The sequence below is a fragment of the Pleurodeles waltl genome, chromosome 4_1 (assembly GCF_031143425.1).
Source record: "Pleurodeles waltl isolate 20211129_DDA chromosome 4_1, aPleWal1.hap1.20221129, whole genome shotgun sequence".
Classification (NCBI taxonomy): domain Eukaryota; kingdom Metazoa; phylum Chordata; class Amphibia; order Caudata; family Salamandridae; genus Pleurodeles; species Pleurodeles waltl.
In genome coordinates this window covers 40183692-40202919 of record NC_090442.1, presented here as the reverse complement: position 1 = coordinate 40202919, position 19228 = coordinate 40183692, and the positions used below count along the sequence as shown (strand labels likewise).

Genomic DNA, 19228 nt, shown 5'->3' with positions numbered 1-19228 from the left:
CCTCAATGCCGCAATGGATAGGGCACTACTCTCACAGACCAGGGTGTGTAAGTTTAAGTCTATCTGAGGTGCACACCCTGAACTAATACATTTTTGCTGAAACCTAATCATATTGTTTACTCTTCCTCGTAGCAGCTTGCCAGTGTGATAGTATATTGCAACAGAACCATTCCACTTCTTCACTGAAAAGAGTCATGCTGGTTACCCAAATGTGCAGCGTGTCATTTTATACAGCTTTCTTTATTGAAATTAAACTTGGACTCACTTGAAATATTCTCTTTCAAAATGAATGTTTTGAGCTGCTGTGAATTTTATATCTAGAGGTGGTGACAGGCTTTCAGGTACGTGCTTAGGTCAAGGCCCTGTTCATGTCACTTGTATAAGCTAATTCAGGGAGCAAATTAGCAAGTCAAGAAATGGGAAGTCTGAACTACTGTCAAAGAAGTTTCATTCTCTTTTCAAATAATCCAAAAATACCATTGCAGCATAAAACAGAGTATTCAATCAAAGAAGAAAGGAGGATTAACAGCAAAAAAGCACAGCATAAGATATGAAACTTTGGAAATTATCTAGATATTGTTTGAAAAAACTCCTTTGATGGAAAGAAGATGAAGAACGGTATGGGATCCTGTCCTGCACACCTGTAATTGGTATGTTCCACATCCATTCATACCACCTAACCCTAAACACCCAAACATATTGCAGTCAGTGACCATGTGGCCTAATGGATAAGGCCTCTGACTTCGGATCAGAAGATTGAGGGTTCGAGTCCCTTCATGGTTGAGTCTTTTTCTCACAGCACCCAACTTATCTTTACATAAAAACTGGAAACACACTCTTACAATACTCCTTTCACTCTCACTCATTAAGAAAGCCCAATGCAAACTGCACAATCAGTCACGTTATGCCTTCAGCATTGCTACTTTTCAGTCTTTCTGCCATACCAAAGTACCTCTTCATAAATGCCTTGGATATGCAATACGTATAAAACAATATGACATGGCACAATCATTCTGAACAGAACTGTGGGTAGATTCAGTGCATGGAGTGTGTGCGTGCAGAAAGCAGAAACTATGCATGGGTAGAAGCTCTATGATTTTCTCCAGGAATAATGCAAATTGTCCCTCAGAAAAAGTATAGTACTAGAGAAGAATCATAAAGGATTGACACAATTGCTGCCTTTGCTGTTGCCCCAGTTGTGTAATCTGTCAAGGACTGGTCTCTTGCAGATTGATGCACCTAGTTGCAATTGTGTGGTAAAAATCACCCTTACAACCATTTTTGCTATAAACTTGAGATCTTTCTGAGATACTAGCTCACAGACTTCTTATGAATGAGGAACTCTGAAATTGTCACATTCCAATTTGTACGTCCTTAAAACTATGCTGGTTATTCAAATGGGCAGATTGTTTTTTAAATTCCTTTCTGTCTCTAGTTGTAGTTATATTGATACAGAGGCATAATTGTTGAATGATATATATTGGTTTGATTGAAATATGTTCGTAGAGGTGGTGATAGGCTTTCTGTGTCTGTCTGAGAGCAAGGACCGGTTAACGTCTTTTTCCAAGAGCAGTTTGTTGTGAAAGGTATCAGGCAAAAGAGTATGTATTGTGATGTGGTTCTCTGACTGCTTCTGTCCACTTGCCAAAAGTTCCAAGGCCCTATGATAGCACAAAAACTGTAAGATTGAAGTGGTGGGTGCCGGAGGTTTAAAATGGTCAGTTTAATTAAAGACAGAAAAGTGAAATGAATGACTGCAGAAATACTGTATGTGGCCATGAACTGAGATGAAAGGATGATTTTGGAACTCTGTCTTGCAGATTAGCCTCAATGCTGCAATGGATAGGGCACTACTCTCACAGACAAGGGTGTGTAAGTTTAAGTCTATCTGAGGTGCACACCCTGAACTAATACATTTTTGCTGAAACCTAATCATATTGTTTACTCTTCCTCGTAGCAGCTTGCCAGGGTGATAGTATATTGCAACAGAACCATTCCACTTCTTCACTGAAAAGAGTCATGCTGGTTACCCAAATGTGCAGCGTGTCATTTTATACAGCTTTCTTTATTGAAATTAAACTTGGACTCACTTGAAATATTCTCTTTCAAAATGAATGTTTGAGCTGCTGTGAATTTTATTTCTAGAGGTGGTGACAGGCTTTCAGGTACGTGCTTAGGTCAAGGCCCTGTTCATGTCACTTGTATAAGCTAATTCAGGGAGCAAATTAGCAAGTCAAGAAATGGGAAGTCTGAACTGCTGTCAAAGCAGTTTCATTCTCTTTTCAAATAATCCAAAAATACCATTGCAGCATAAAACAGAGTATTCAATAAAAGAAGAAAGGAGGATTAACGGCAAAAAAGCACAGCATAAGATATGAAACTTTGGAAATTATCTAGATATTGTTTGAAAAAACTCCTTTGATGGAAAGAAGATGAAGAACGGTATGGGATCCTGTCCTGCGCACCTGTAATTGATATGTTCCACATCCATTCATACCACCTAACCCTAAACACCCAAAAATGTTGCAGTCAGTGACCATGTGGCCTAATGGATAAGGCGTCTGACTTCGGATCAGAAGATAGAGGGTTCGAGTCCCTTCATGGTTGAGTCTTTTTCTCACAGCACCCAACTTATCTTTACATACAAACTGGAAACACACTCTTACAATACTCCTTTCACTCTAACTCATTAAGAAAGCCCAATGCAAACTGCATAATCAGTCACGTTATGCCTTCCACATTGCTACTTTTCTGTCTTTCTGCCATACCAAAGTACCTCTTCATAAATGCCACGGATATGCAATACGTATACAACAATATGACATGGCACAATCATTCTGAACAGAACTGTGGGTAGATTCAGTGCAGGGAGCGTGTGCGTGCAGAAAGCAGAAACTATGCATGGGTTGAAGCTCTATGATTTTCTCCAGGAATAATGCAAATTGTCCCTCTGAAAAAGTATAGCACTAGAGAAGAATCATAAAGGATTGACACAATTGCTGCCTTTGCTGTTGCCCCAGTTGTGTAATCTGTCAAGGACTGGTCTCTTGCAGATTGAGGCACCTAGTTGCAATTGTGTGGTAAAAATCACCCTTACAACCATTTTTGCTATAAACTTGAGATCTTTCTGAGGTACTATCTCACAGACTTCTTACGAATGAGGAACTCTGAAATTGTCACATTCCAATTTGTACGTCCTTAAAACTCTGCTGGTTATTCAAATGGGCAGATTGTTTTTTAAATTCCTTTCTGTCTCGAGTTGTAGTTATATTGATACATAGGCATAATTGTTGTATGATATATATTGGTTTGATTGAAATATGTTCGCAGAGGTGGTGATAGGCTTTCTGTGTCTGTCTGAGAGCAAGGACCGGTTAACGTATTTTTCCAAGAGCAGTTTGTTGTGAAAGGTATCAGGCAAAGGAGTATGTATTGTGATGTGGTTCTCTGACTGCTTCTGTCCACTTGCCAAAAGTTCCAAGGCCCTATGATAGCACAAAAACGGTAAGATTGAAGTGGTGGGTGCCGGAGGTTTAAAATGGTCAGTTTAATTAAAGACAGAAAAGTGAAACGAATGACTGCAGAAATACTGTATGTGACCATGAACTGAGATGAAAGGATGATTTTGGAACTCTGTCTTGCAGATTACCCTCAATGCCGCAATGGATAGGGCACTACTCTCACAGACCAGGGTGTGTAAGTTTAAGTCTATCTGAGGTGCACACCCTGAACTAATACATTTTTGCTGAAACCTAATCATATTGTTTACTCTTCCTCGTAGCAGCTTGCCAGGGTGATAGTATATTGCAACAGAACCATTCCACTTATTCACTGAAAAGAGTCATGCTGGTTACCCAAATGTGCAGCGTGTCATTTTATACAGCTTTCTTTATTGAAATTAAACTTGGACTCACTTGAAATATTCTCTTTCAAAATGAATGTTTTGAGCTGCTGTGAATTTTATATCTAGAGGTGGTGACAGGCTTTCAGGTACGTGCTTAGGTCAAGGCCCTGTTCATGTCACTTGTATAAGCTAATTCAGGGAGCAAATTAGCAAGTCCAGAAATGGGAAGTCTGAACTACTGTGAAAGCAGTTTCATTCTCTTTTCAAATAATCCAAAAATACCATTGCAGCATAAAACAGAGTATTCAATAAAAGAAGAAAGGAGGATTAACGGCAAAAAAGCACATCATAAGATATGAAACTTTGGAAATTATCTAGATATTGTTTGAAAAAACTCCTTTGATGGAAAGAAGATGAAGAACGGTATGGGATCCTGTCCTGCGCACCTGTAATTGATATGTTCCACATCCATTCATACCACCTAACCCTAAACACCCAAACATATTGCAGTCAGTGACCATGTGGCCTAATGGATCAGGCGTCTGACTTCGGATCAGAAGATTGAGGGTTCGAGTCCCTTCGTGGTTGAGTCTTTTTCTCACAGCACCCAACTTATCTTTACATACAAACTGGAGGCACACTCTTACAATACTCCTTTCACTCTCACTCATTAAGAAAGCCCAATACAAACTGCACAATCAGTCACGTTATGCCTTCAGCATTGCTACTTTTCGGTCTTTCTGCCATACCAAAGTACCTCTTCATAAATGCCACGGATATGCAATACGTATGCAACAATATGACACGGCACAATCATTCTTAACAGAACTGTGGGTAGATGCAGTGCAGGGAGTGTGTGCGTGTAGAAAGCAGAAACTATTCATGCGTAGAAACTCTATGATTTTCTCCAGGAATAATGCAAATTGTCCCTCAGAAAAAATATAGTACTGGAGAAGAATCATAAAGGATTGACACAATTGCTGCCTTTGCTGTTGCCCCAATTGTGTAATCTGTCAAGGACTGGTCTCTTGCAGATTGAGGCACCTAGTTGCAATTGTGTGGTATAAATCACCCTTACAACCATTTTTGCTATAAACTTGAGATCTTTCTGAGATACTATCTCACAGACTTCTTATGAATAAGGAACTCTGAAATTGTCACATTCCAATTTGTACGTCCTTAAAACTCTGCTGGTTATTCAAATGGGCAGATTGTTTTTTAAATTCCTTTCTGTCTCGAGTTGTAGTTATATTGATACAGAGGCATAATTGTTGAATGATATATATTGGTTTGATTGAAATATGTTCGTAGAGGTGGTGATAGGCTTTCTGTGTCTGTCTGAGAGCAAGGACCGGTTAACGTCTTTTTCCAAGAGCAATTTGTTGTGAAAGGTATCAGGCAAAGGAGTATGTATTGTGATGTGGTTCTCTGACTGCTTCTGTCCATTTGCCAAAAGTTCCAAGGCCCTATGAAAGCACAAAAACTGTAAGATTGAAGTGGTGGGTGCCGGAGGTTTAAAATGGTCAGTTTAATTAAAGACAGAAAAGTGAAACGAATGACTGCAGAAATACTGTATGTGGCCATGAACTGAGATGAAAGGATGATTTTGGAACTCTGTCTTGCAGATTACACTCAATGCCGCAATGGATAGGGCACTACTCTCACAGTCCTGGGTGTGTAAGTTTAAGTCTCTCTGAGGTGCACACCCTGAACTAATACATTTTTGTTGAAACCTAATCATATTGTTTACTCTTCCTCGTAGCAGCTTGCCACGGTGATAGTATATTGCACAGAACCATTCCACTTCTTCACTGAAAAGAGTCATGCTTGTTACCCAAATGTGCAGCGTGTCATTTTATACAGCTTTCTTTATTGAAATTAAACTTGGACTCACTTGAAATATTCTCTTTCAAAATGAATGTTTGAGCTGCTGTGAATTTTATTTCTAGAGGTGGTGACCGGCTTTCAGGTACGTGCTTAGGTCAAGGCCCTGTGCATGTCACTTGTATAAGCTAATTCAGGGAGCAAATTAGCAAGTCAAGAAATGGGAAGTCTGAACTACTGTCAAAGCAGTTTCATTCTCTTTTCAAATAATCCAAAAATACCATTGCAGCATAAAACAGAGTATTCAATAAAAGAAGAAAGGAGGATTAACGGCAAAAAAGCACAGCATAAGATATGAAACTTTGGAAATTATCTAGATATTGTTTGAAAAAACTCCTTTGATGGAAAGAAGATGAAGAACGGTATGGGATCCTGTCCTGCGCACCTGTAATTGATATGTTCCACATCCATTCATACCACCTAACCCTAAACACCCAAACATGTTGATGTCAGTGACCATGTGGCCTAATGGATAAGGCGTCTGACTTCGGATCAGAAGATTGAGGGTTCGAGTCCCTTCATGGTTGAGTCTTTTTCTCACAGCACCCACCTTATCTTTACATACAAACTGGAAACACACTCTTACAATACTCCTTTCACTCTCACTCATTAAGAAAGCCCAATGCAAACTGCACAATCAGTCACGTTATGCCTTCCGCATTGCTACTTTTCTGTCTTTCTGCCATACCAAAGTACCTCTTCATAAATGCCACGGATATGCAATACGTATACAACAATATGACATGGCACAATCATTCTGAACAGAACTGTGGGTAGATTCAGTGCAGGGAGTGTGTGCGTGCAGAAAGCAGAAACTATGCATGGGTAGAAGCTCTATGATTTTCTCCAGGAATAATGCAAATTGACCCTCTGAAAAAGTATAGTACTAGAGAAGAATCATAAAGGATTGACACAATTGCTGCCTTTGCTGTTGCCCCAGTTGTGTAATCTGTCAAGGACTGGTCTCTTGCAGATTGAGGCACCTAGTTGCAATTGTGTGGTAAAAATCACCCTTACAACCATTTTTGCTATAAACTTGAGATCTTTCTGAGATACTATCTCACAGACTTCTTATGAATGAGGAACTCTGAAATTGTCACATTCCAATTTGTACGTCCTTAAAACTCTGCTGGTTATTCAAATGGGCAGATTGTTTTTTAAATTCCTTTTTGTCTCGAGTTGTAGTTATATTGATACAGAGGCATAATTGTTGAATGATATATATTGGTTTGATTGAAATATGTTCGTAGAGGTGGTGATAGGCTTTCTGTGTCTGTCTGAGAGCAAGGACCGGTTAACGTCTTTTTCCAAGAGCAGTTTGTTGTGAAAGGTATCAGGCAAAGGAGTATGTATTGTGATGTGGTTCTCTGACTGCTTCTGTCCACTTGCCAAAAGTTCCAAGGCCCTATGATAGCACAAAAACTGTAAGATTGAAGTGGTGGGTGCCAGAGGTTTAAAATGGTCAGTTTAATTAAAGACAGAAAAGTGAAACGAATGACTGCAGAAATACTGTATGTGGCCATGAACTGAGATGAAAGGATGATTTTGGAACTCTGCCTTGCAGATTACCCTCAATGCCGCAATGGATAGGGCACTACTCTCACAGACCAGGGTGTGTAAGTTTAAGTCTATCTGAGGTGCACACCCTGAACTAATACATTTTTGCTGAAACCTAATCATATTGTTTACTCTTCCTCGTAGCAGCTTGCCAGGGTGATAGTATATTGCAACAGAACCATTCCACTTCTTCACTGAAAAGAGTCATGCTGGTTACCCAAATGTGCAGCGTGTCATTTTATACAGCTTTCTTTATTGAAATTAAACTTGGACTCACTTGAAATATTCTCTTTCAAAATGAATGTTTTGAGCTGCTGTGAATTTTATATCTAGAGGTGGTGACGGCTTTCAGGTACGTGCTTAGGTCAAGGCCCTGTTCATGTCACTTGTACAGTATAAGCTAATTCAGGGAGAAAATTAGCAAGTCAAGAAATGGGAAGTCTGAACTACTGTCAAAGCAGTTTCATTCTCTTTTCAAATAATCCAAAAATACCATTGCAGCATAATGAAAATGTCACTTACCCAGTGTACATCTGTTCGTGGCATCAGTCGCAGTAGATTCGCATGTTCTGCAATAGCTCGCCATCTGGTGTTGGGCCGGAGTGTTACAAGTTGTTTTTCTTCGAAGAAGTCTTTCGAGTCACGGGACCGAGTGACTCCTCCTTTTGTCTCCATTGCGCATGGGCGTCGACTCCATCTTCGATTGTTTTTCCCCGCAGAGGGTGAGGAAGGAGTTGAATTGTAGTAATAGTGCCCATGCAATGGAGTGACTAAGTATACACCTATTTAAGGTTGAGATGATACATATATAAATAATTGAAGGTAACTTCCAAACTGCTACAGGCTCCCGGGGAGGCGGGTGGACACATGCGAATCTACTGCGACTGATGCCACGAACAGATGTACACTGGGTAAGTGACATTTTCAGTTCGATGGCATCTGTCGCTGTAGATACGCATGTTCTGCATAGACTAGTAAGCAGTTATTTCCCCAAAAGCGGTGGATCAGCCTGTAGGAGTGGAAGTAGTCTGAAATAACGTCCTTAATACAGCTTGACCTACTGTGGCTTGTTGTGCGGATAACACGTCTACACAGTAGTGCTTGGTGAATGTGTGAGGCGTAGACCATGTGGCTGCCTTACATATTTCTTGCATTGGGATGTTTCCTAGAAAGGCCATGGTAGCACCTTTCTTTCTGGTTGAGTGTGCCCTTGGTGTAATGGGCAGCTGTCGTTTAGCTTTAAGGTAGCAGATTTGGATGCATTTAACTATCCATCTGGCTATACCTTGTTTTGAAATTGGGTTTCCTGCATGAGGTTTTTGAAATGCAATAAAGAGTTGTTTAGTCTTTCTAATGATCTTTGTTCTGTCAATGTAATACATCAATGCTCTTTTGACATCTAATGTATGTAGTGCCCTTTCAGCTACGGTATCTGGCTGTGGAAAGAACACTGGAAGTTCCACTGTTTGATTTAGATGGAACGGTGAAATAACCTTTGGCAAAAATTTAGGATTGGTCCTTAGGACGACTTTATTTTTGTGTAGTTGTATGAAAGGTTCCTGTATAGTAAACGCCTGAATCTCGCTTACTCTTCTCAGGGAAGTAATGGCGATGAGAAATGCCACCTTCCAGGTTAGGAACTGTATGTCGCAGGAGTGCATGGGTTCAAAAGGTGGACCCATAAGTCTAGTTAGGACAACATTTAGGTTCCATGAAGGAACAGGTGGTGTTCTTGGTGGTATAATTCTCCTAAGGCCCTCCATGAATGCTTTAATGACTGGTATTTTATATAGGGAAGTTGAATAGGTAGTCTGCAGGTATGCAGATATTGCTGCAAGGTGAATCTTAATGGAAGAGAAAGCTAGGTTAGATTTTTGTAAGTGAAGCAAGTAACCCACTACGTGTTCTGGAGTTGTGTGTAATGGTTGTATTTGATTAATATGGCAGTAGCAAACAAACCTCTTCCATTTACTTGCATAGCAGTGCCTGGTGGATGGCCTTCTTGCTTGTTTTATGACTTCCATACATTCTTGGGTAAGTTGTAAGTGCCCGAATTCTAGGATTTCAGGAGCCAGATTGCTAGATTCAGCGATGCTGGATCTGGGTGTCTGATCTTTTGGTTGTGCTGTGTCAACAGATCTGGCCTGTTGGGCAATTTGATGCAGGGTACCACTGATAGGTCTAGCAGCGTTGTGTACCAGGGTTGCCTTGCCCAAGTTGGTGCTATCAATATGAGTTTGAGTTTGCTTTGACTGAGTTTGTTTACCAGGTAAGGAAGGAGAGGGAGAGGAGGAAAAGCGTAAGCAAATATCCCTGACCAGTTCATCCATAGGGCATTGCCTTGGGATTGTTTGTGTGGGTACCTGGATGCGAAGTTTTGGCATTTTGCGTTCTCCCTTGTCGCAAACAAGTCTATCTGAGGTGTTCCCCAGAGTTTGAAATAAGTGTTCAGAATTTGGGGGTGAATTTCCCATTCGTGGACCTGTTGGTGATCTCGAGAGAGATTGTCTGCGAGTTGATTTTGTATCCCTGGTATAAACTGTGCAATTAGGCGAATTCGGTTGTGAATTGCCCAATGCCAAATTTTTTGTGCTAGCAGGCTTAACTGCGTGGAGTGCGTCCCTCCCTGCTTGTTTAGATAATACATTGTTGTCATGTTGTCTGTTTTGACGAGAATGTATTTGTGAACTATTATTGGTTGGAAAGCTTTTAGTGCTTGAAAAACTGCTAGAAGTTCTAGGTGATTGATATGCAGTTTTGTTTGATGTACATTCCATTGTCCTTGTATGCTGTGTTGATCGAGGTGTGCTCCCCACCCTGTCATGGAAGCATCTGTTGTTATTACGTATTGTGGCACTGGGTCTTGGAAAGGCCGCCCCTTGTTTAAATTTATGTTGTTCCACCACAGAAGCGAGAGGTAAGTTTGGCGGTCTATTAACACCAGATCTAGAAGGTGACCCTGTGCTTGAGACCACTGTGATGCTAGGCACTGTTGTAAGGGCCTCATGTGCAGTCTTGCGTTTGGGACAATGGCTATGCATGATGACATCATGCCTAGGAGTTGTAATACCATCTTTGCTTGTATTTTTTGTGTTGGATACATGCGTTGTATGATGGTGTTGAAATTTTGAATTCTTTGTAGACTTGGGGCCATATTTATACTCCGTTTGCGCCGAAATTGCGTCGTTTTTTTTGACGCAATTTCGACGCAAAACTAACGCCAACTAACGCCATATTTATACTATGGCGTTAGAGGCGAATAGCGCCAAAGTTCCCGGAATGTGCGTCATTTTTTAGCGTGAACCCCTTCCTTGCGTTAATGATATGCAAGGGAGGCGTTCCCGTCTAAAAAATGACTCCCAGGCCTTTACGTGGTATTTATACTCCCGGGCAAAAGAGACGCCCGGGAGTTGGCGTGGCTAAAAACGGCGCATTTGCGCCGCTTTTTAACGCCTGGGTCAGGCATGGCGTTAAGGGACAAGTGGGCTCAAAATGAGCCCAGAGTGCCCTCCCCTGCCCCCAGGGACCCCCCCTGCCACCCTTGCCCACCCCAGGAGGACACCCAAGGCTGGAGGGACCCACCCCAGGGACATTCAGGTAAGTTCAGGTAAGTATTTTTTTTTTTTTTTTAAATAATATTTTGTGGCATAGGGGGGCCTGATTTGTGCCCCCCTACATGCCACTATGCCCAATGACCATGCCCAGGGGACAGAAGTCCCCTGGGCATGGCCATTGGGCAAGGGGGCATGACTCCTATCTTTACAATGATAGGAGTCATGTTGATGGGGGATGGGCGTCGTTAAAAAATGGCGCAAGTCGGGTTAAGACGATTTTTTCGACGTAACCTGACTTGCCCCATTTTAAGACGCCCATGCGCCATTTTCCCCCTACGCCGGCGCTGTCTGGTCTACGTGGTTTTTTCCCACGCAAACCAGGCAGCGCCGGTCTGATTGCGCCGTCTAACGCCATTCCATAAATACGGCGCCCGCATGGCGCTTCAGAATGGCGTTAGACGGCGCAAAACTTTTTGACGCTAAACTGCGTTAGCGCAGTTTAGCGTCAAAAAGTATAAATATGGGCCTTGGAGTGGCTACTCCCTTTGATGTGTCTATTATGGCTCCCAGGTATTGTTGTACCTTGCGTGGCAGAATTTTGGATTTTGTGAAATTGACGGTGAACCCGAGTTTGAAGAGGGTTTGTATGATCTGATTTGTGTGATTTGAGCACTGTATGAACGAATGGGCCTTGATTAGCCAGTCGTCCAAATATGGGAACACATGTATTTGCTGCCTTTTTAAGTGTGCAGCGACTACCGCTAGACCTTTGGTAAAGACTCTTGGTGCGGTTGTTAATCCGAAAGGCAGTACCTTGAATTGGTAATGTATTCCTTTGAATACAAACCTTAGGTATTTCCTGTGCGATGGGTGTATTGGTATATGGAAATAAGCATCCTTGAGGTCTAAAGTTGCCATGTAGTCGTGTAGTTTTAGCAATGGCAATACTTCTTGTAGTGTGACCATGTGGAAGTGGTCTGATTTGATGAAAGTGTTTACTACTCTGAGGTCTAGGATTGGTCTCAGCGTTTTGTCCTTCTTTGGTATCAGAAAGTACAGTGAGTAAACTCCTGTGTTTATTTGTGTGTTTGGCACTAATTCGATTGCATTCTTTTGCAATAGTGCCTGCACTTCTATCTCCAGGAGATTGGAATGGTGTGTTGTTAAATTTTGTGCTTTTGGTGGTATGTTTGGAGGGAATTGTAGAAATTCTATGCAATAACCATGTTGGATAATTGCTAGAACCCAAGTGTCTGTAGTGATTTCCTCCCATGCTTTGTAATAATGACCTATTCTTCCCCCCACTGGTGTTGTGTGGAGGGGGTGAGTGACATGTGAGTCATTGTTTAGTAGTAGGGGTTTTGGGGCTTTGAAATCTCCCTCTATTTCTAGGGAATTGCCCTCCTCTATATTGTCCCCGAAAACCTCCTCTATACTGTCCCTGGTAAGTGGACGGTGTTGCTTGTGAGGTGCTGGCTTGTGTGCTTTGACCCCGAAACCCCCCTCGAAAGGGCGTTTTACGGAATGTGCTGTAATTCCCTCTGCTCTGCGGGGAGTAGAGTGCGCCCATGGCTTTGGCAGTGTCCGTATCTTTTTTGAGTTTCTCAATCGCTGTGTCCACTTCTGGACCGAACAGTTCTTTTTCATTAAAAGGCATATTGAGAACTGCTTGTTGAATCTCTGGTTTAAATCCAGACGTTCGGAGCCATGCATGCCGTCTGATAGTTACAGATGTATTAATTGTCCGTGCAGCTGTATCTGCAGCGTCCATGGAGGAACGTATCTGGTTGTTGGAGATGGTCTGTCCCTCCTGAACCACTTGTTTCGCCCTATTTTGGAAGTCCTTGGGCAGATGTTCAATGAGATGTTGCATCTCGTCCCAGTGGGCTCTGTCATAGCGCGCAAGTAGTGCCTGGGAGTTCGCGATGCGCCACTGGTTTGCAGCTTGTGCTGCGACTCTTTTACCAGCTGCATCGAACTTGCGGCTTTCTTTATCTGGGGGTGGTGCATCTCCAGATGTGTGAGAGTTGGCCCTTTTCCTAGCTGCTCCTACAACAACAGAGTCTGGTGGCAGCTGTGTAGTGATGAAAGCCGGGTCCGTAGGAGGCGGCTTATACTTCTTTTCCACCCTTGGTGTGATTGCCCTACTTTTGACCGGCTCCTTAAATATGTCTTTTGCGTGCCGGAGCATACCAGGGAGCATAGGCAGGCTTTGGTAGGAGCTGTGGGTGGAGGAGAGTGTGTTGAACAAGAAATCATCCTCGACTTGTTCTGAGTGGAGGCTTACGTTATGAAATTGTGCTGCTCTAGCCACCACCTGAGAGTACGCGGTGCTGTCTTCTGGTGGAGATGGCTTTGTAGGGTAGGCCTCCGGGCTGTTATCTGACACTGGGGCGTCGTATAGGTCCCATGCGTCCTGATCTTGGTCACCCTGGCTCATGGTGGTGTGAGCTGGGGAGTGAGATGGAGTTTGTGCTGGTGAAACGTTAATCACGGGCGGAGGAGAGGGTGGTGGTGTAATTCTTTTAACCACTTTTGGTTGTGGTGCTTGTTCCGTCTGGAACTCCAACCTCCTCTTTCTCCTAATGGGGGGAAGGGTGCTTATTTTTCCTGTCCCCTGCTGAATGAAGATACGCTTTTGCGTATGGTCCACATCAGTTGCTTGTAGCTCTTCCTCAAACCTATGCTTTTGCATTTGGGAGGTCAGCGAGTGCTCTTCTGTATAAGAGCCTGAAGCTGGGTCGCTTGCAGTTTGTTTCGGCGTCGAAACTTTGTCTGCGTGTTTTTTCGGCTCCGAGGTGACTTTTTTCCTTTTCGGGGCCGAAACCTCTCGGCGTCGATCTGTTTCGGTGCCGCTGTCTCGGCGTCGAGCCGTGTCCACACCGGCATCTCGGTGTCGAGGCTTGTCTCCAGCACTTTCTCGGTCCCGAGAAGGCTGCGTGCCGGTGTCTCGACCGGAGTCGGACGATCTCGGCACTGTTTTGGCCTTTTTCGGTGCCGACGGTCGGTCACCGAATTTATGGGTGGAGCCATGGCCTGGTGGCAGTGGCGTCCCCTGGGCCTTGTAAATGTTTCTTTGTGTGGTTTTCGACGTCTTACTCACGGTTTGTGTGTCGTCGAATCCTTCGGAGTCTGAGTCTTGGATCGAGAAGGTACCTTCTTCTCCCTGTTCCTCGAACTCCCGTTGGGCTGTCGGTGCGGACGCCATTTGAAGTCTTCTGGCTCGACGGTCTCGGAGTGTTTTTCGGGACCGGAACGCACGACAGGCCTCGCAGGTGTCTTCGCTGTGCTCAGGTGACAGGCACAGGTTGCAGACCAAGTGTTGGTCTGTGTAGGGGTATTTATTGTGGCATTTGGGGCAGAAACGGAACGGGGTCCGTTCCATCGGCGTTCTTCAGCACGCGGTCGGGCCGACCAGGCCCCGACGGAGGATCGAAAAACTACCCCGAAGGGCACCGGAGCTCTTCGATCTTCGATGCGGTGTGGAATCTAAGTACGCCGATCCCGAACGCAACAATACCGACGAAAATCTTCCGAAATTAGCTAATTTTCCGTTCCGAAACTCGGAGCGACAGGAACACGTCCGAACCCGATGGCGGAAAAAAAACAATCGAAGATGGAGTCGACGCCCATGCGCAATGGAGACAAAAGGAGGAGTCACTCGGTCCCGTGACTCGAAAGACTTCTTCGAAGAAAAACAACTTGTAACACTCCGGCCCAACACCAGATGGCGAGCTATTGCAGAACATGCGTATCTACAGCGACAGATGCCATCGAACAACAGAGTATTCAATCAAAGAAGAAAGGAGGATTAACGGCAAAAAAGCACAGCATAAGATATGAAACTTTGGAAATTATCTAGATATTGTTTGAAAAAACTCCTTTGATGGAAAGAAGATGAAGAACGGTATGGGATCCTGTCCTCCACACCTGTAATTGATATGGTCCACATCCATTCATACCACCTAACCCTAAACACCCAAACATATTGCAGTCAGTGACCATGTGGCCTAATGGATAAGGCCTCTGACTTCGGATCAGAAGATTGAGGGTTCGAGTCCCTTCATGGATAAGTCTTTTTCTCACAGCACCCAACTTATCTTTACATAAAAACTGGAAACACACTCTTACAATACTCCTTTCACTCTCACTCATTAAGTAATGCCCAATGCTAACTGCACAATCAGTCACGTTATGCCTTCAGCATTGCTACTTTTCAGTCTTTCTGCCATACCAAAGTACCTCTTCATAAATGCCTTGGATATGCAATACGTATACAACAATATGACATGGCACAATCATTCTGAACAGAACTGTGGGTAGATTCAGTGCAGGGAGTGTGTGCGTGCAGAAAGCAGAAACTATGCATGGGTAGAAGCTCTATGATTTTCTCCAGGAATAATGCAAATTGTCCCTCAGAAAAAGTATAGTACTAGAGAAGAATCATAAAGGATTGACACAATTGCTGCCTTTGCTGTTGCCCCAGTTGTGTAATCTGTCAAGGACTGGTCTCTTGCAGATTGATGCACCTAGTTGCAATTGTGTGGTAAAAATCACCCTTACAACCATTTTTGCTATAAACTTGAGATCTTTCTGAGATACTAGCTCACAGACTTCTTATGAATGAGGAACTCTGAAATTGTCACATTCCAATTTGTACGTCCTTAAAACTATGCTGGTTATTCAAATGGGCAGATTGTTTTTTAAATTCCTTTCTGTCTCGAGTTGTAGTTATATTGATACAGAGGCATAATTGTTGAATGATATATAGTGGTTTGATTGAAATATGTTCGTAGAGGTGGTGATAGGCTTTCTGTGTCTGTCTGAGAGCAAGGACCGGTTAACGTCTTTTTCCAAGAGCAGTTTGTTGTGAAAGGTATCAGGCAAAAGAGTATGTATTGTGATGTGGTTCTCTGACTGCTTCTGTCCACTTGCCAAAAGTTCCAAGGCCCTATGATAGCACAAAAACTGTAAGATTGAATTGGTGGGTGCCGGAGGTTTAAAATGGTCAGTTTAATTAAAGACAGAAAAGTGAAATGAAAGACTGCAGAAATACTGTATGTGGCCATGAACTGAGATGAAAGGATGATTTTGGAACTCTGCTTTGCAGATTACCCTCAATGCCGCAACGGATAGGGCACTACTCTCACAGACAAGGGTGTGTAAGTTTAAGTCTATCTGAGGTGCACACCCTGAACTAATACATTTTTGCTGAAACCTAATCATATTGTTTACTCTTCCTCGTAGCAGCTTGCCAGGGTGATAGTATATTGCAACAGAACCATTCCACTTCTTCACTGAAAAGAGTCATGCTGGTTACCCAAATGTGCAGCGTGTCATTTTATACAGCTTTCTTTATTGAAATTAAACTTGGACTCACTTGAAATATTCTCTTTCAAAATGAATGTTTGAGCTGCTGTGAATTTTATTTCTAGAGGTGGTGACAGGCTTTCAGGTACGTGCTTAGGTCAAGGCCCTGTTCATGTCACTTGTATAAGCTAATTCAGGGAGCAAATTAGCAAGTCAAGAAATGGGAAGTCTGAACTGCTGTCAAAGCAGTTTCATTCTCTTTTCAAATAATCCAAAAATACCATTGCAGCATAAAACAGAGTATTCAATAAAAGAAGAAAGGAGGATTAACGGCAAAAAAGCACAGCATAAGATATGAAACTTTGGAAATTATCTAGATATTGTTTGAAAAAACTCCTTTGATGGAAAGAAGATGAAGAACGGTATGGGATCCTGTCCTGCGCACCTGTAATTGATATGTTCCACATCCATTCATACCACCTAACCCTAAACACCCATACTTGTTGCAGTCAGTGACCATGTGGCCTAATGGATAAGGCGTCTGACTTCGGATCTGAAGATTGAGGTTTCGAGTCCCTTCATGGTTGAGTCTTTTTCCCACAGCACCCAACTTATCTTTACATACAAACTGGAGGCACACTCTTACAATACTCCTTTCACTCTCACTCATTAAGAAAGCCGAATGCAAACTGCATAATCAGTCACGTTATGCCTTCCGCATTGCTACTTTTCTGTCTTTCTGCCATACCAAAGTACCTCTTCATAAATGCCACGGATACGCAATACGTATACAACAATATGACATGGCACAATCATTCTGAACAGAACTGTGGGTAGATTCAGTGCAGGGAGTGTGCGTGCAGAAAGCAGAAACTATGCATGCGTAGAAACTCTATGATTTTCTCCAGGAATAATGCAAATTGTCCCTCAGAAAAAATATAGTACTGGAGAAGAATGATAAAGGATTGACACAATTGCTGCCTTTGCTGTTGCCCCAATTGTGTAATCTGTCAAGGACTGGTCTCTTGCAGATTGAGGCACCTAGTTGCAATTGTGTGGTATAAATCACCCTTACAACCATTTTTGCTATAAACTTGAGATCTTTCTGAGATACTATCTCACAGACTTCTTATGAATAAGGAACTCTGAAATTGTCACATTCCAATTTGTACATCCTTAAAACTCTGCTGGTTATTCAAATGGGCAGATTGTTTTTTAAATTCCTTTCTGTCTCGAGTTGTAGTTATATTGATACAGAGGCATAATTGTTGAATGATATATATTGGTTTGATTGAAATATGTTCGTAGAGGTGGTGATAGGCTTTCTGTGTCTGTCTGAGAGCAAGGACCGGTTAAAGTCTTTTTCCAAGAGCAATTTGTTGTGAAAGGTATCAGGCAAAGGAGTATGTATTGTGATGTGGTTCTCTGACTGCTTCTGTCCACTTGCCAAAAGTTCCAAGGCCCTATGAAAGCACAAAAACGGTAAGATTGAAGTGGTGGGTGCCGGAGGTTTAAAATGGTCAGTTTAATTAAAGACAGAAAAGTGAAACGAATGACTGCAGAAATACTGTATGTGGCCATGAACTGAGATGAAAGGATGATTTTGGAACTCTGTCTTGCAGATTACAATCAATGCCGCAATGGATAGGGCACTACTCTCACAGACCAGGGTGTGTAAGTTTAAGTCTATCTGAGGTGCACACCCTGAACTAATATATTTTTGCTGAAACTTAATCATATTGTTTACTCTTCCTCGTAGCAGCTTGCCAGGGTGATAGTATATTGCACAGAACCATTCCACTTCTTCACTGAAAAGAGTCATGCTTGTTACCCAAATGTGCAGCGTGTCATTTTATACAGCTTTCTTTATTGAAATTAAACTTGGACTCACTTGAAATATTCTCTTTCAAAATGAATGTTTGAGCTGCTGTGAATTTTATTTCTAGAGGTGGTGACCGGCTTTTAGGTACGTGCTTAGGTCAAGGCCCTGTTCATGTCACTTGTATAAGCTAATTCAGGGAGCAAATTAGCAAGTCAAGAAATGGGAAGTCTGAACTACTGTCAAAGCAGTTTCATTCTCTTTTCAAATAATCCAAAAATACCATTGCAGCATAAAACAGAGTATTCAATAAAAGAAGAAAGGAGGATTAACGGCAAAAAAGCACAGCATAAGATATAAAACTTTGGAAATTATCTAGATATTGTTTGAAAAAACTCCTTTGATGGAAAGAAGATGAAGAACGGTATGGGATCCTGTCCTGCGCACCTGTAAATTGATATGTTCCACATCCATTCATACCACCTAACCCTAAACACCCAAACATGTTGATGTCAGTGACCATGTGGCCTAATGGATAAGGCTTCTGAGTTTGGATCAGAAGATTGAGGGTTCGAGTCCCTTCATGGTTGAGTCTGTTTCTCACAGCACCCAACTTATCTTTACATACAAACTGGAAACACACTCTTACAATACTCCTTTCACTCTCACTCATTAAGAAAGCCCAATGCAAACTGCACAATCAGTCACGTTATGCCTTCTGCATTGCTACTTTTCTGTCTTTCTGCCATACCAAAGTACCTCTTCATAAATGCCACGGATATGCAATACGTATACAACAATATGACAAGGCACAATCATTCTGAACAGAACTGTGGGTAGATTCAGTGCAGGGAGTGTGTGTGTGCAGAAAGCAGAAACTATGCATGGGTAGAAGCTCTATGATTTTCTCCAGGAATAATGCAAATTGTCCCTCTGAAAAAGTATAGTACTAGAGAAGAATCATAAAGGATTGACACAATTGCTGCCTTTGCTGTTGCCCCAGTTGTGTAATCTGTCAAGGACTGGTCTCTTGCAGATTGAGGCACCTAGTTGCAATTGTGTGGTAAAAATCACCCTTACAACCATTTTTGCTATAAACTTGAGATCTTTCTGAGATACTATCTCACAGACTTCTTATGAATGAGGAACTCTGAAATTGTCACATTTCAATTTGTACGTCCTTAAAACTCTGCTGGTTATTCAAATGGGCAGATTGTTTTTTAAATTCCTTTCTGTCTCGAGTTGTAGTTATATTGATAC

The 19228-nt window shown here is 42.4% G+C and overlaps 4 non-coding genes across 4 annotated transcripts; all 4 read left to right on the top strand.

Moving 5' to 3' along the window:
- The first annotated feature begins 710 nt into the window (after positions 1-710).
- TRNAR-UCG (transfer RNA arginine (anticodon UCG)) lies at positions 711-783 on the top strand. The gene has a single exon. It is a non-coding gene; the product is annotated as a tRNA-Arg (tRNA).
- Positions 784-2534: 1751 nt separating this feature from the next.
- Positions 2535-2607, top strand: TRNAR-UCG (transfer RNA arginine (anticodon UCG)). The gene has a single exon. It is a non-coding gene; the product is annotated as a tRNA-Arg (tRNA).
- Positions 2608-4359: 1752 nt separating this feature from the next.
- TRNAR-UCG (transfer RNA arginine (anticodon UCG)) lies at positions 4360-4432 on the top strand. The gene has a single exon. It is a non-coding gene; the product is annotated as a tRNA-Arg (tRNA).
- A 1750-nt stretch (positions 4433-6182) lies between these two features.
- Positions 6183-6255, top strand: TRNAR-UCG (transfer RNA arginine (anticodon UCG)). Its single transcript has one exon. It is a non-coding gene; the product is annotated as a tRNA-Arg (tRNA).
- Positions 6256-19228: the final 12973 nt, after the last annotated feature.